The sequence below is a fragment of the Rhinolophus ferrumequinum genome, chromosome 4, assembly GCF_004115265.2.
Source record: "Rhinolophus ferrumequinum isolate MPI-CBG mRhiFer1 chromosome 4, mRhiFer1_v1.p, whole genome shotgun sequence".
Taxonomy (NCBI): Eukaryota; Metazoa; Chordata; class Mammalia; order Chiroptera; family Rhinolophidae; genus Rhinolophus; species Rhinolophus ferrumequinum.
Genome location: NC_046287.1, coordinates 20,989,372 through 21,006,381, shown reverse-complemented (window position 1 = coordinate 21,006,381; position 17,010 = coordinate 20,989,372). Strand labels below are relative to the sequence as shown.

The 17,010-nt window shown below is 34.5% G+C and overlaps 1 pseudogene; it reads right to left on the bottom strand.

The window, feature by feature from the left end:
- Positions 1 to 227: 227 nt before the first annotated feature.
- On the bottom strand, positions 228 to 811 carry LOC117021149 (translationally-controlled tumor protein-like; annotated as a pseudogene).
- Positions 812 to 17,010: the final 16,199 nt, after the last annotated feature.

Here is a 17,010-nt window from a genome sequence, read left to right as displayed (position 1 = left end):
GGGAGTGGTCTACCATAAGGCTCTAGCACCTACAGGCACAATACACAGGATGGATTTAAATATGTCTTAAACTATGAGACATGCTCTCAAGTGAGTTTAAGAGCATTTTATTTTTAGACAACCTATATTATACTTTTTTTTCTCTTAAAAACAAAGCGTCTACTCCAAATAAATTGAGGTCAAAACATATGAAGAGCTCAAGATAACATCAGTCCCATTTGTCCTAGTCATGGTGTGTGGATGAAAAGCAGCAGCCAGTTATGATGACAAGTGATAGATCCAAATAGCCAAATTGGTAAACATTTTTCCATTTCTAAACTGTTCTTAAAGAAAGTAATATGTTGGGTGACACTGCCCTCACGGTAGTCCAGCAGAGCAACCATGCCACGCAGATTCATGTTTTCACCAATAAAGAACTGCTGTTTTTTGAAATTAACAAGAATGCACTTGATTTGTTGTTCAGCCCAATCATACAATATTTTACTCATTCTGGTCTCTTTTCTTCCAGTTTCCCCTTGATTGATTTCATGTAAGATTGGATGCACTTCTTATCGCCTTCTTTTGTGAAGGCAATTGCCTGCAAATAATGGTCATGATGATATAAGCACAGTGATTACTGTGCTTTCCATACCTTCTCCCTAGGGACCTTCAGCGGAGGCATTTCCACCAATCAGCGAGTCATCAGAGTGACCCTCTGTCCTACTGACCATCTCCCCTCCACTTGGAGGCACAGCCCGTCTGTGATGTCCTGGATCTTGTAGATGTTGCAGAACATCTCATCGTGGCTGATGAGGTCCCAGTAGATGACCATCATGGCGCTGAAAGGACACTACACTGGCACTGGTTAAGCAGGAACCCAGAGCTCGGAGCAAGCGTGATGCTGGATGCTGCCAGAGTGGGTGGAGGGGCGGGCAGAAAATCTCCCTATCTTATTTTTAATTCACCTGACAAGAAATGCATTAAAGTTTATAATGCGTAACATAATATTCTTATATTTATAAAAATATTTCCATTTTAATTCATCTCTTTTGAAAGCAGAAACTATTAATGCCCATCAGGATATACCATTGTTGAGCAAAGTGCTGACTGTCTATCAGATAGCAATAAAGATTAGATTGACTGCTACATTTGGTTTTGCAAGGTACAAAGCATTTAGGGTGGGGAAACATAATTTGTATCAGCCTTTCCAGTTCAATAATACTAGTCTTCTTTGAGGAGGAATTAACTCTTTAGGACCGTATATTTCAGTATGGCATACAGTTATCATTTTTAAACATCAGCTCAGCTAGACAAACAAGCATTTCTGAAGTACCAGCCTGGATAGTGCCATATCCACTGTATGTGGTCAGAAACACCACTAGCATATTGCTTATTTTAAATTTTCAAATGTCCTGGAAGCCATAGACAGACTCCCGGAATACCCTGATCCGGGCACCACCCAATACATTACAAATTTTCTAGTTTTCTGACTCATATATTTTGTTTTGAAATTATTTGATTTCTCTGGGGACAGCTTGTGCTTTACTTTCTTTACCTACCTCAATATCTCAAAACTATATATACATGTCTTTCATATTATATATATAATTTAAATGCCCTTATACAGATTAGCTCTTAAGGAAATGCCACTACACTGGTGTTTCAGGAACTCTATGTGCAAATTCAGTTAACGTTAATTATATATTTTCAAAGTACATCTCCCTATATTCTGCCGTTATCATCAAGAACAATGCAAATTTCAAAAAAAACCAAAATCTTTGTTTTATACTATTTTAATCAACAAAAAAGTGAACAAAATGAACACCAAATTTTTGATGAGCAACACATCAAAATGAAATATATTTATTAAAGATAACAATTTAGGGACAATTAGTTTGCACAGGGTCTAAGCTATTTGGATCCAAAGGTTAATTTTATAATAGAAGAACCAGTCTACTGCTATCAGTTACTTAGCTGATACATTTATACTGGAGTTGATGATATGGCACATTATGACAGAGATAAGTACTCCTCAGTGTATAACTGTGTTCATTAAACTAAATGAGAACCCCATAAAAACACTGTTTGGGGACATGTAAGTGAGATTTTACAGACATAATAGTTCTTTTCATACTATGATTTGGAAAGAAAATACACTTATCCTTTGAAAACTTAAAATGCTGGGTAAAAGTATTAGCAAGTTTAATTCAAACGATAGTCTACCCAAGGCTGTCTTTTGTCCTTGCTTTTATAGCAACATCTAGTTCTTGGTGTAAGGTAAATCAAACTGAGACTGAGGGAGCGAAAACATGATCCTAGGTTTCTTTCACTGTCCCCTCAGAATTAGTGTTGTCGGAAAACATGACCTATAAACTCACACCATTATATAAAATTAGCATATATTCAAAAGGGTATGTAATTTAGGATGATAACATAAGGTGACTTAAGAAATAGCCTTTTCATTTATGTCCCATCTTAGCTTTTGCAATTAGCTGAGGCAACTTTTTTGAGATTTTTAAATTCCACTTACAGCTATCTTACATATTCCAGTTTTCTATAGAAAGAATAACTGCTATATAATTTCCAGAATCTCTGTTCTAGTATAGTTCCCATCTATACATTTTCAACAGATTGGATAATAGAATTTTTTTCAAATAGTGTTAACAATTATTTTAAAAAATAATTTAGAGGAAACAAAGAAACGTTAACACTTCAGGAAGTAGACAGACTTCTTTAGAGGAATTGTAAAAAGGAACAGACGGCAAGAAGCTTTTACAGATCAACAATAAAGAACAAGAGAGAGACAAATTGAAAATATCTGATTGGATGGGGCCACATGATTAGCCACGTTTGGTGGGAGAAGGCCCAGGGTTGGCTTGAAGTTTAGGGATTGGATGACCGAATATACTCCTTTTCTGGTCAAGTGGTGCATTTATAGGGACACATATTATCTAAGTTTCAGTTCGTGGATGTGGCACCCCAGGGAGAAGTTACATTTTGGGTTTAAACATTTATTTCAAGTTTAAGTTACGGTACTATTTAAAATGTGGATTATAATAACTGACTTGAGGTAATTGTAAAATTTGGCACATACATTACCCCATGTTAAAAAAATGAGAATTTTGATTTTATACATTATTTTAAATAAAAGTATATCAAACTGTTAACTAATTATCCACGGGGAATGGGTTCTGTACACATATGGAATAGTTAATAGAACAGATTAGCCATATGGATTGAATACAATATAGATGGAGTGTAGAAGTATCCTCATTTTTATCCTTGATGTTTTTTCAACATGAGCACATGCATATGTGCACGTGTGTGGTGCACGCGTGCATGTGTGCACACGCACACACACACACGCTGCTGTTTGTTGATGATATATAACTAAAAACAAAATTTTCTCCCAATTCACAAAACCCTCCACAAAGACATTAGAGAAAGAAAACAGTTTTGTTATTGAATAAGCATTAAACCAGAATGTGATGTACATCACAGGAAAAACCCTAAAAGATTGCAAATACAGAAAGAAATCTCATCCTTTACATAGCCAAGCAAATACACCCCATCACATACATATTTCCAGGATGAAAATAAGTCACCCTCATGGAACAGGACTTGACAACACCATTTGTCACATACAGTTCATCCGAAATTGACCTGGTAATTGGGGTCACCATTTGTGCTTTTATTCAACATTTCCCACCTTGCCATCCAGTTTCTCCCTTGAAATATATTTTAAGGACATTCTTATTAATAAATGGCTGGTTCGTAAAATAAAAGAGGTTCTAAGGCTCTAATTAATTTTGTTGTTCGTTTGTTTGTTTGTTTTTCATCATTTTATCTCAGTTAAAAACTCAACCATGACGGGATGATAGGATTCTAGCAAACTTTGATGCTAGAATTTAGGTCTCTATTCACAACTCTATAAAACACATCCATTGTGATAGATTTTAATTATATTCTTCCTGAGTACCCACTCTGTTTTTACCTTTCGAACTCCACCAACTCCTCTATTACTATCTCTAACAACCTTACAGCTAACACAGATATGTAACTGTTCCTTATAATATCCCATTTGTCTAGCAGGGCAAGTTTATTACTATGATTCTAAGTCTCACTAACTTAAAAAATCTCCAGTACCTTGATCAAGTTTAAGGTTAAATAGTTATGGGGCTGATATTGAAAAATGGTTCTAAGTCCAGTACTCTTCCCCATTATGCAACTCATTAAACTTAATGCATTACAGGTGAACCATAAAGGAATAATAATAATAATAATAATAATAATAATAATAATAAAACTCATTTTCCAATAATTTGGTGGCACAGTTAAATTTTATATGAACAATAGCATAATGTCATAATGGGGGCATACCCCTAAAATGGATATGGAACAATGTAGGTATTTTGGTTTTTAGACACATCATCTATTCTATCAGATTCTGGTGAGCTTTAAGGAAAAACATGTTTGAATTATATTTCCTTGTTTTACTTTCTTTTTGGTAATTAAGACTAGCATGTGTCAGTGCACAGTGAAAATATTATACAGATTATCAATCTTCATGCATCCCTCACTGAAGACTAAGGTCAAAAAGCATCAGTCCCTATTGTACAGAATTAATTGAAATGACACGAGAGCAATTTACTATGGACAAACTGCTGCTGAAGATCAAAGTGCATCACTGCAATGTCGATTAATTCCCTATAACTTCACAATGTACAGCAGAAATATGTGCATTATGTGGTGAATTTAGTCTTTAATCAGAGATATACATATGTGTGTGTGTGTATTTAAGTCAGTTTCTGAAGAATATGCCAATGGTAAAAAATGTACCATTTGCAGCTTCTTATTTTTCTAAATGCCCTTCTCTACTAAACCCCAGCTAAGGCACTAAATAAATAAATAAAAATAAAACAAAACAAGGGAGGGAGAGAAAGAGAAGAGAGACTAACTGAGGGACTGTTGTGACAACCCCCCCATTCCTCAAATTTACACCAACTTGACAAAGATATATTACCTAAAAGTATAATAATCCAAATCCTTTGTCCTCCCCTTAATCTGAAAAAAAAAAATGGCTGTGAGGACTTGCTAACAGATAACATATGATTAAGAAAATAAATAGAACACAACCATAGTGCAGTAAAATTGCCTAAGAATAAAAGTGGACAGTGAACCGTGTGGTTAATAAATTCCAGTAGACCATAATACTGCTTTTGGTAAAATATACTGAATTTAAAATATACTGAATACACACTTAGACGAAATGCTTGAGTTTATTTATAAAATATGGGGGGTTGTTTTGTTTTTGTTTTTGTTTTTGTTTTGCAGCATAGAGCAAACATCAGAAAGGTGGCACACTGGAGATGCAGAGTACCTAAAAGGAAAAAGGATCAGAAGACAGAAGTTATGGACGATGCTATGTATCAGATATCATGCCCAGGGGAGAGCCTGTATTAGCTGATTCTTTAAGCTCCTTCCAAATTTGTGTTTACTTGATTCTGATTTGAGAGGAATATAGAATGATGAAAGCAACGTGGGCTTTGGTATAAGAAAATTCAGACTCTAGCTTTAACTACAAATTTTATTAAACTGTATTCAAACAAGTCACTACCAATAAAATGATGGGTGACCAAGTGTTGTTATTTTTAATGTACAATGTAACACAGTTGAATAATTTAATGGATACCCGTGGGACTTTAGACTTAGAAAGATCTGGGTATAAATCCCAGCTTTATCACTTGCTGTGAAACTTAAATTATCTGGGTCTCAAATTTCTTATCTGTAAAATAACAATAAAAACAATCACCTCAAAGGTTAATTCAAGAATGAATTGCTAATGTTTATAAATAATTAAACTCAATGTGCGACGTCTTTTAATTAGAGAAAATTGATTTTTTTTCAATCTTTCCCTTTCATTGCACTACCTACATATGTCATCGATCTCGATCTTTTAAATTTATTCCAATAAATTCATCCAAGATATAACATACCCTTCACCATGTTGGATTCTAAGGATACAATGTTGAATAAACTGTATACCTGGCCCTCAAATGGCTACCTTTATAGTGGATTTACAAGCTAAAAGTACAATAGTAAGCAAAAATATGTAATATTTTTATTACATAGTAAGCAAAAATATCCTACAGGGGATTTGTACTGTTGACTAGGTGGTCCTTGTAGCTTTCCTGAGACCTGAGGTGGTCAGGAAAAGGATAGGGATAACATTCCATGCAGACGGAGCAACAAATATATAGACTTCTTAGAGACAGAAAGCTCAGTGTATTAGCATTTGTTCAATATAGATGACAAGTAATAAAAAGTTAAATACCAAAAAGCTTTGGATAAATACCAAGGATATGGGAATTTATTCTATAATCCACTGGTAGCCTTTGAGGCTAAGCATCACAATACCATGTCCAAATTTATTTCTTAGAGCATTAAGCAACCTTCTGTCATCAAATACATAAATGAGCCACTGGATTAAATGCAATTATATGGAATTATTTAATTCATAACTTCATAGTATCAATAATATGTTGACATTCATTACTGATATCAGAGGGAGATTGAGTATGCAGTATTTTCCAAACTCGTTTAACTGTGGACTTTCTCCATCCTAGTTTTCTAATATTGCTATTGTCAAGAATTAGTGTTTTCTAGTTTATTTGTGAAAACTACTTGTTGCTGTAATATAGAAATAGATTGATTAGAAGCATGACTAGAATCAAAAAATCAGAAAAGCGTCTGTTACAGCAATCTAGTTGAAAGATTTTAAAGGAAGGTACTAAGATATCATGGGAGTGGTGGGAAATGTAAATGGATTTGAAAGATAGTAAGGATGTAGAATTTAGAGAAACAGAGTAATCTCCAAAGGGAACTGACATAGATTATTTGAAATACCTTCCCAGATAATTTGATATCCGCTCCTCAACATTGCCAAGAATCACTCTTCAAAGTCTTATACTTCTTTTTGGTAACAGGTTGTAATCCTGACTTGTTATCTCTTGGCCCACCTCAAGATAAAAAGAAACATCTAATAACCCAGTCACATCTAGACACATTGACATCTTCTGAACAAAAAGATCTTATTCTCATTCTGTCACCCATCTTTGCTTTCCAGTTGCAGTTCCTTATCGGAGATGTGTAATTCTTCCTTTCATCCTTCAGGAGAAACTGATTTGGCTTTAACCTTGCAATCCCATCTAGTTTGCCATAATATACTGCAGCAATCATAGCACTATCATAGCCAAATAACAAACAGTAACAAAGAAGCCATTAATTATACACAGTATGTTGTGGTTTTAAACAATTTCCTCATGCTGGATTTACTATCAAAAGGGATTTTGGGGGGAGTCATGTTGTAATGTTAAATAATTTCTTATACTTTTTATCATGGATTGCAGCAGTGCCCTGAGTTGAAAGGATGCTGAACTGGGGGGGAAAAAAAGTATGTATATATATATATATGTATGTATACATAAAGTGTATATATATATATATATATATTTATATATATATATATATATATATAAGTATATATATATATAGCAAACATTTAGTGAATCAAAGAATAGTGTGGATAATAAGAATAAATTGTGAAATTGTGACCTCCACCTAATTCACAATTTTAACTTCTTGCTAAACATGACATTGCTAAGATACTGATAAATGGGGGAAGAAAAAAGACACTTTCATGCTGATAAATATTTAGAAACCTATTCCAAGGTTAATGTGTTGTCATTTCTATTTAAAGTTTAAAGCCTGGTATATTTTTAAAAAAGTAATTAAGATTCTAAAAGAATGAAAACAAGTGCCTGAATTTCTAAAGTGAGCACAAACGAAACTAAATGAGGCATTTTGTAGCAAAACTGCAATAATAATTTCAATATTTAAAAAAATATATCTGCCACTGTTGGATATGTCAAATCGAAGAAAGAGCAAGGGGAGCGGGGATCACCTTCTAACCACATATTTTATATTTTTTAATAGATACCATTGTTTTAAAACTATACCTCATGTTAAAGTGCTCTTCAGAGTACTATTCCCTGGGAGAAATTACTCATAAATGGCACTAATGAGTGTCAAGCTGCATTTCAAGGCGTTTTGAAAATTGTCCTATTAATTAATGGTGTAATTAAGCTTTTGTCAGTGACATATCATATTTCTGACAGGAATAGATGGCCTGTGTAAGTCAGTGCCAGGCAGCCATCCAGGCAGCCACTGTGTATAATGGATGGTAGCAATTTAGTGCAGGTTTACAGTGATGGGACCACCTACGTGAGGGAGGCTGGCAACTTGCATACACAAACAGTGCTTTGCACTGTACTTCAGAAATAGTTGTAGCTGAGATTGATGTGGCCCCCTTCCTAGGATGACACATTAGCCTTTTACCATTAAACCATAAATAGTGTTTCTCTGAGCTTTTGTGACAAAAATGTCAATTACCTTCTAGATTTCTTTTTCATTTAATTTTGTATTCTAATTCATTTGCATATTAATGTGAAAATGGTGCAGAACTGTTAGATTATAATACCTCACTAAGGCTAATAGGATGTAATACACACTTATTGAAGATAATTGTTATACATATTTAAATGTTCCCCCCTACCACCCATATCTATATGCATGAGAGATAGGCCACTGTTTAATGCTTCTAGAATACCAGTGTGTCACATACAGTAAGATTTAAACTTGGGCACAGAGAAATAAAATAACTATAATTGAAACAGAAGAAAGATCCAAGTATACTCACATCAATACAATTAAATATAAATCATTTTATTCTGGTCCTCCCTCTGTAACAGATCTCTAGAAATTCTCGTATTAATAATTTACATCCTAGCTCCAACTATCAAGGTCTTAAAAATGAATAAAAATCAAATACAAGGATGGAATTTCTTTGGTAGAAATATTTCACTTCAATGAAGATCACAGCTTTAGAATGACTTTTTTACAGAAAGAATCATTTTTTCTCTTATACATTTTTATATTTTCTGGTTTTTAATAACATATTTTTATTAAAAACAACCTACTTTCATGAAAAATTACAGTAATGTATTTTAATTTACGCATCTATATTTAGCCCTTAGTTGTCCAAATATATTCCAAGGTTAAAATAGAATTAGAAAATGGCTAATTGGCACTAGTTCAGAAATAAGTACCAGACGTTTTAAAGCAGAAAAAGTACATTCAAGATCACCTAGTTCAACCCTCTTCATTTTACAGATGAAGAAACAGAAGCCCGAGAGATTGCCCAAGGTCATGCATCTAGTAAGTGGCAGAGTGAGGGCTAGGACCTGACACGTTCAACTTCTTTTATTCAGAGGTTGTTTTCAAAGTCATGTTTTTGAAGACAGCAGTTTAGATTTCAATGGATATAAAAATATTAAATAATCAGGGTGACTCAGAGGAAGGAGGAGAGGAAAGTAAAGAGAAAAAGCAAAAGAGAGAGTGAGTTATAAAGGGAGAAAGGAAGGAAGGAAGGGAGTGAAGAGGCAAAAACAATTGTACGATGCAATGAGAATCTTATTTAAAACCTTTAAGATGCTTCAGTAATGTGATAAAGTGCACTGTTTACCTTTTGAGACATGGATAGATTGCATAACATTGTACAGTTAATCCCCATCTTATGAATGAGGTGTGCTCCAGAATTTTATTTTGCAACTTATTTTTTTTAAAACCATTTTAGTCATAGGAAGAAGGTAATACCAGGTCTACATCCGATAGTTTTTCTAACCCAAAATGAACCTTGAACCCATAATGGACTTTGAAGTAAGAAATACCAAAGTTGCAGGGATAAGAATCACTTTGACAACTTGGAATGGAGAGTTAATACAAAGTCTAGCAGGCTGAGAAATATGGGTTCTAGGAAAGTAATAGGTTAGCAACCCCTTAAAGAAATATTCTTATTTTAATTTAATCAATTTACTTATTTATTCTGGGTTGCCACCCACCCCCTTTAAGTTTGTTTGTCTATTTAATTAGTTTCAGGTGTCAAAGAAATATTCTTTAATAATTTGTCCCAAATTTAGTTTAAAAAATATTAAGTACTTGTGAGAATCGACAGAGAAAAAGGACTGCTGATGGCAGTTTTTGGCCTCTTCTACATTGGTCAGTGTGATCCAGTTTTGTTCTAAAATTCGCGTATCCCTCTCAGAAAATTAATGCCCTTCTTTTAACCCAACCCATCTTCTCTAGAAGGTAGTTTAGATTATGTTTTGTTACATAAACATTTCTTTTGAGGGTATTATCTATCACCCAATATAGGTTAGCAAAGTATGTCTTCCAGTCACATAGCACTTTCACTGACAGAAGTTTCCAGCGATGGCTTTAGAATCCCTTAGAACAAAAACTAATACACAGGTGGTGCTCTTCTGTGCTAGGTATGATCCTAAGTTCTTTTTCATGTATGCATTCATTTACTTCTCATAACTACCCTACATGGTAGATATTGATATTATTTTCATTTTACAAATGAGGAAACTAAGGCACAAATGTTAAGCAAGCTGATTAAAGTTACAGCTAGTAGACTTTTGGAAGGGGGAGGAGATTAGTAAGTAAGAGTTAAATTAGAGTAGTGATGATGATTTTCTATTTTTATTCTTCATCTTCTGTCTTCATGTGTTCATGGAATAGAAAAGATAGTCACTAGAGTGGTAGAAGCAGGGTTTATTATAAGAGGCGACTACAACTGTGTTTCTCTTGCTTCTCTTTATTGGGGAGTAGTGAGGGTGGAAGAAAAGAAAATATGTTGGGATAAAGAGGAAATAACCATCAGGAGTTTTCCTCTCATCTTCTGATGATACCTTTGTGTTCTGCCCCACCCCCAAAAATATATATACCGGGGGTGCCAAAAAACGTATACACATGGACATTTTAGCCAATGCTGCTCAAACAGTAATTCATTGTAATCAGAAGTATCTGGATGTTGATGGTAACCACTTTGAGCACCTCTTGTAATTGCAAAAGTCAAATGTGACTTGTATTCATATTTTATTATCGGTATATATTGAGTACAGCAATTTTAATAGTTTTCCCTTCTTAAAATGTGTATACATTTCTTTGGCACTGTCTGTATGTTTAAGTATAATACTAAATCTCAGGAACTTAGAATGTGACTTCTGTGGAAAAAGGGTCTTTACAGAGGTAATCCTGCTCAAATAAACTCATCGGGAATAGACACTAATCAAATATGGTTGGTGTCCTTAAAAGGGGAGAAAATTGGACTCAGAAACAGACGTGCCATATGAGGGAGAATTCCACATGAACATGGAAGCAGACTGAGGTGATGTATTAATAGCCTAGGAATTCCAAAGGTTGTACTAAACCACCAGAAACTAGGAGAGAAGCATAGAACTGATTCTCCCTTATAGCTCAGAAGGAACTCACACTGACACCTCAGAAATCTAGCCTCAGACCTAAGACAATTAACTTCTGTTGTTTAAGTCACTCAATCTATAGTATTTTGTTATAGAAACCCTAGGAAACTAGTACTAGTACATCTGGAGATTCCCTCCTCCCCCTCGAATTATACAGATGAGGGAAAACCACACTAGAAAATGGTGAGAGGGTGAAAGGAACTACCTCCAGATGTGGAAGACATGAGCGCTTCATGCGGTCACTGAATTAGGGCAGTTTTATTATGCAAAAATTAAAACAAAGCAAAAATGTGCTGTTCATTTGGAATCTTGATATTCAGGTTCTCATTCTCCTAATTCTATAATTTCTTCTCCATCTGCATGTGTTATTTTTTTTAGTAAAGCTCTTCCTCTGACATTCATACCCATATATACTAGGTATAAATCTTACTCCGCATTTGAGAGTATGATAGATATCATAGAATTCAGTTTTTAAGATGATTTAAATCAGATTAATGGTCCATCCTGTCTGAATCTTAGAGTTTTAGTTATCAGTTATATGATTGGGTGAAGTTTGGATGAAAGGAAGCATTTTTCTGAGGATTCATAAGAACAGTCGATACTTATTTGGAAACAGAATGTCTAGCCTTTAGTCAATGATTCCTTTATTTTCCCAGTCCAAATACTTCCTTGAATCAAGAGGATAAATGGTTTACCTGTCACTTTTGAGCAAATTCTGCTGAATTCGACAGAGCTGATGTAGAATTCCAACCTCCTACAGAACATATATCATTTCTCTCTGATGTCCTGCCAGCTCCCAAAGAAACACCAGAAGATCTGAGATCAGCGGACTACTGACTCTTTTCTTACTTGAAGGTCCCTCTCTCCTTTCAACCAATGCCACCTTATCTTTTGCATAAATCCCCTTACATAGGTAGCTGTACTATGGACTCTGATAGAAATCTCTCAGGAGGCAGAAGACAAAATCAGCCTGGGACGAGGGTGGGTACTTAGGAAGAAAGAAGTAATATTACAACAACAATGAAGTATCCCATCACATCTATCTCACTGTCTGCTGTACGAGGTTGAACAATTAAGTTCGCAAAATCATCCTAGAAAAAGTGCTACATACCTCCTTGCTGAATATCACTAAGGTCACCTTCGAAGTATTCCTCTTGGGAAGCTATGGACCAACTCCAGGGCCTAGTTCACCCTTCAAAAAAATTTTGGAACTCTTTCTTTGGAATGGCCATCAGAACTGTTGTCATATTACCGTTGATGTCCTGAATAGCATCAAAATGTCTTCCTTTCAATATTTCCTTTATCTTCTGGTACAGAAATAAATCACTGGGGCCCAGATCAGGTCAGTAGGGAGGGTGTTCCAATACAATACTTATTTGTTTACTGGCTAAAAACTCCCTTATAGACAGTGCCATGTGATCAGGTGCATTGTCGTGATGCAAGAGCCACAAATTGTTGGCGAAAACTTCAGGTCATCCAACCGTTTCACACAGCCTTTTCAACACTTCCAGATAGTAAATTCGGTTAACTGTTTTTCCAGTTTTTACAAATTCCTAATGAATAATCCCTCTGATTTCAAAAAAGGTTAGCAACACCGTTGCAACAAGTTCATTAACTTAATTGTCACACCTCGTATGTCTATATTTCTAAGAGCCGAGAGTTCCATAAAATCAACAGAAACTAAAATTACTCCTCACATAGCACCAACCCTGTCTACCAAGGTAGTACAATTTGCCTCCATCTCACGATGGGCACTGTGATACTGTGTTTCCCAGAAAATAAGACCTAGTCGGACCATCAGCTCTAAGGTGTCTTTTGGAGCAAAAATTAATATAAGACCCGGTATTATATTATATTATATTAAACTCAGTCTTATATTAAAATTAGACTGCGTCTTATATTAATTTTTGTTCCAAAAGATGCACCTGAAATCTATGTAATTTTACTAACAATTGTCACCCCAATAAATTTAAAAAATAAAATTAAAAAAAAAAAAAAAAAGATGCATTAGAGCCGAAGATCCAGCTAAGTCTTATTTTTGGGAAATACGGTATATACCCAGTTGCCTAAAGCAGAGACCCACTTATTATTCTTGATTCCTACTTTTTCTAATCTTTACATCCAAGCAAAAGCCAAATCTGCTCTCTTTTACCCCCCCCATAAATCTCTTAAATCCATCTATTGTCACTACCTTAGGAAATCCACCTTCTCGATCGTGTCCTGCACCATGACAACCATTTAACAGCTAAACGCACCAACATCACCATTCAACTGCTTGCAACAAACCCCTGAATGGCCTCTGTGCCTTAAATGTTGCCTCTCTAACCCATGCTCCACATGTTTGTTTTAAAATACCAAATTTGATCAAAGCATTTTTTTGCGTGGGCTCCACAATGCCTTTGAAGATTTTCATGGTGAAGTCCAACCTCCTTATGAGACCCCGCAAGGCCTTTTGTTATTGGGTTCCTGGTTACCTCTATACCTTTCTGTCGTTCGCATGCTTTCCTCCCTGCCTTACTCACATGTCCCATAACTTGTGTCTCAGACTTATTGAACTATTTTTATTTTAAATGTTTTCTGAAATTCCTCTTGCCTTTAAGATTCTCAAAATGCAATTGCGTTATTTTCCCCTAGAGTGTTCCTCACTAACCCCACTTACATCTCCACCTCATTTTGTCTCTTCACTTTATTAACAACATTTCATCCTTTAAAAATCAAAAAAAAGATCACTTCTGGAAGCTTTCCCTGAACTACTAACATCTGGGGTAGAAGAACTTGTGTGCTTAGAGAGCTCCATGGCTTCTTATTACTGCATAGTAATGTGTTATGGATATCTGTTCACTCGTCCATCCTCCTCAGAGAGATCATAAACCCTTCCAGAAAAGTGATGATGTCTTATTAATCACTGCGTCTCTGTTACTCACCGAGTTTCATCATTTAGCAAGTGCTAAGTGTGGAATAAATGATTGAATACCCCAAGGGCATATGTGAGTGTTACACAGGTAATTCAGGAACGGCCTATTAAGTTTCCTTTATTACCATCTACTTTTAAGAATATTAATACTACTGTACTTTTATCAAAAATAGTTGAAATAGATAAAAAAAGAATTCATTTCTAAAAATTATTTAAAAAGGAGATAACACAAGTCTAGTAATAAGTGTTTACTGTTACTAATTTTATTTTCTTCTTGTGGTTTGGGAGCCAAGTGACTTTATTATGATACAATTCTTGCAGGGTGACTTTTTAGGTATTCAGCAATGATCAGTTCTGCACTAAATGCATAAAAAGAGTCCAGTCAGTACCCATTTGGTGAATATTTAATATGTTTAAATTAAATTGGCAACTCATTATAGTGACTAAGACATAGAATTACTTTGTCATAAATTATAGGTAATCTGTATTTTCACATTAACTCTATTACCAGTAATAGAGTTTTAATGCGGTACTTACACTTTGATAAAAGAAAAAATTGTGTTGCCACGAGAAATATATAAGACGCAGATAGAGAAAAAATGGGAAAGTCAGGGGGGGAAAATGAAAGATGTGGAGGAGAATAAAGAATTATAGGAAAAATCAAAATAACTAAGAATAGAGCAACAAAGAAAAGAAAGAAGAAAAAAAAGATGGATAGGGGAAAAAAGTAACAGGACGAGCTGTAAAAATTTTAGGAAATAAAAGAACATTAAAATGAAATACAAAAATAGAGAAGGAAAAACGAGTACAACAGTATATAATGTATATGGATCACTGCTATACTGAGAAAATGAAATTATGCAAATAGAAAGGCATATAGTATCTGCATAAGTTTAGATAGAACCTTTTCATATTTCTATTTAAATTTAAGTAGGAAGCAGACAGAAATAGAAAGACATAATATTACATTTTTGAACAATTTGATAGTGATTATCTAAGAGGCTTATTCTATAGTGTGAAACTATTCTCCAAATGATGGTTATATTGGTTGTGCAATAGGGGAAATGCTTTTCCTTGTGTCAAGGAATGCTGTCAGGTTTACTTTTATTTACCAAAGTGAATTTCATGTATGCTCCTTAGGTGGTGCTAGGTTCTGCAGCAATGATATATATACAGGGTCAAGGGGAGGGCGGATGTGCAACACACTCACTAGTTCAGACACTGAGAAACACGTGCAGCGGTCTCTGTTACAGAAATATTTTTCTCCTTAAGAATAGAGCATTTTATTGCCACAGTAGATTTTCTTTAAATCCACTTGATGTGTTTGCCGTAATCTCTCTGGAATTCACTATATTTGATATCTTATTAGAGAATAAAGCAAAGCTTCTGTAGTAGATTTTAGCAACTGGACATTTTGGAGGCTCACATTGAGAAGGACAGAGGAAAGGAACTTCCTGACTCCCTTCCTATCTTTCTCATATGATTAATTTTAATTCTGTAGTATAGAAAAGTGGAAAAGGTGTAAGGTTAGGGTACACAGAATAAATCACTATGTTGAGAGAAGAAAGCTTTTGTATAAACAACACAGGAACTGATTGAATGGCTCAACATATCACAAACTCATAAATATTGGTGATAAATTGATTTTTTATAAATATGGGTATTAGTTCAAGACCGTAGGAGTATACATTTGTAAAAGGTGGAAATGGTCTATATTTTCAAATTTTCTGTTTGCTATATTCAAATTTTCAAAAATTCACGTGCATAAGGAGAAAATTTGAGTTAAATAAGTAAAATAATATTTGGAAATTTGTCCGTATCCTCCTAAGAAGAATAAATATCAACATGTCTAAAATGGATTACTCGGTGATTCATTTGATACCATGATCAATTTATTTATTTATTTATTTTAATTAATTAATTAATTTATTGATTGAAGGAAAATTAAAACCAATCAATATATTGGGTCCAAATCCTCTTTGACATGACAAGGCATAGTTGAGATAAGTGTCTTTTATAGGTGGGGTGGGATTGAAGTGAGATGGAGTTTTTGGGAAGAGGGATGTGAGATTATACACAGGTATTTGGTCATTGCACACTGCTGATCTGTCTTCCATACTTCATTTACAAAGAGTTAGATTTATGAAAATGAAAATTGCTGGCAATAAAAATATATATTGGATACTATGTTCTCCTCACTCCCAACTCTATAAAAAATAGCTGCTTTTTTGCATTGCAAGGGAAGAAGCAGAATAAAAGAAAGCAACTATATTTTTTTAAAAATATTCTGTCCTCTTGAGGAAGGATGAACATTATTAGCACATCAGCAGACATTTGAGTGTGAGACTTTTGGGACCATAAATATTCAGTTCAGGATTAATTCTTTGACCATTCACCTATTTGTCATAGCTTCCTTAATTAAAGTCCTTAATTGAGGAAATAAATATATCATGCTATTGAACAGGTATGCTTTCTAAAGCCTTTCCTCCAATCTGACTCCTACTTAAAAAATATCATGCCATTAAAAGAAGTTTTCCCCAGAAAATTAGCAAAGTAATCTTCTGGCATCCATATAGCTTCCTGGGAACAATATGATATCATATTCATAGTTACTTTAAACTTTTCCTATCTCTTCCTCACTTCCTTTTTGTCTACCACCACTATCCTAACTTATGTTATCACTAATGATGTACACATTTGTGTAATTCACTACAGTGGGAGTTCTGTGAATAC